Source organism: Phytophthora infestans, genomic scaffold (genome assembly GCF_000142945.1).
Source record: "Phytophthora infestans T30-4 supercont1.16 genomic scaffold, whole genome shotgun sequence".
NCBI lineage: Eukaryota > Oomycota > Peronosporomycetes > Peronosporales > Peronosporaceae > Phytophthora > Phytophthora infestans.
Genome location: NW_003303743.1, coordinates 2,836,311 through 2,837,779, shown reverse-complemented (window position 1 = coordinate 2,837,779; position 1,469 = coordinate 2,836,311).

Sequence of the window (1,469 nt, the reverse complement as noted above, 5' to 3'; positions counted from 1 at the left end):
CATCGTCACCATCCCAAGTAGAAGTAATGGCTCACGAGGGCGCGTAGATCGTTCCGTTTCAGGATGGAAGATCATCCGGTCCTCATGGAACGATGGAGGCTGCGAATGGAACGTTGCCAAATCCAACCCATTTAACCTGGGCTCCTCCGGCGCGGGTAGCTGCTGTATTTCTGCGTTCCGTTCCGGTTCAAGGTCGTCCATCTCAATGCCTTGAGCAGGCTCCTCTGCTTCTTCCATCGGTTCATCCTGAGCAGGCTTACGTTCCACTCCCGATATTGGAACGATCGTATCATCGTTCCTCGTCACATGGATGACCGTTCCTGAAGCTGGCGACTGCGTGTCATAGATTCCGCCCACCTCACGCTCGTCCAGCTTGACCGACCGTGTCACCTTGACCTTCGACGCATCCATGTCGTACACACGATATCCTTTCACGTTCTCAGCGTACCCGAGGAACGTGCACTTGAAGCTCTTGGGTTCCAGCTTCGTTCTCATCACGTCGTCCACATGAGCGTACCCTTGTGACCCAAAAACACGTAGGTGTTCCATCCGTGGCTTCACCTGGAACGACAGCTCGTACGGCGTGACATCAGAGTTTGATGTGTTCGTGGAACGGTTGATGAGATACACTGCAGTACTAACCGCTTCCGCCCACCACTGCGTCGACATAGACTTGTAGTGCAGCATGCTTCTTGCCTTCTCCATGATGGTACGGTTCATGCGTTCCGCCACTCCATTCTGCTGAGGGCTGTATGGAACGCTACGCTGATGCACGATACCGTTCCGTTTGCATAGTTCCAAAACTGTCTTGTTCACGAACTCCGTTCCATTATCGGAACGAAGACATTTTAGACGTTCCCCCCACTGTGTTTCGTACAATGCCTTGAACTCCTTCAGTTTGCTGCCCACCTCGCTCTTGCTCTTCATAAAGTACGCAACGACAAACCTTGAGTAGTCGTCTACGAACGTCAGAACATATTTGGCACCACCCTTTGAGATCGTTCTCATTGGGCCCATTACGTCCGTGTGTACTAGTTCCAACACACGCGTCGTTCTCGTTAGCGATCGTGACGGGAACGTCGTCACGGTCTGCTTTCCCCTCATACATCCACCGCACAAAGTCTCGTTCCCATTTTTCACATGTGGGATACCAATTGTGGAACGTTGAGTCTTCGTAAGCGCGTCCTTGTTGGGGTGACCCATGCGAGCGTGCCAAAGCTCCCACTCGCTGTCAGGACCGGCGGATTGCACGAAGTATGCCTCCTCCTGCTGACAGTCCAGCAGGAACGCCTTACCGACCTTCTTCCCTGACGCTATCGCAGCGTTCCGTCCCCAAATTACACAACTGGAACGCTGGAACGCCACGCTCATGCCTCGTTCCGCGAGCTTCCCGACCGACAATAACCGTCTATCGAGCCCGGAATGTGGAGCACGTCCACCATTCGGATGCGTTACCGTCCAACCAGTCA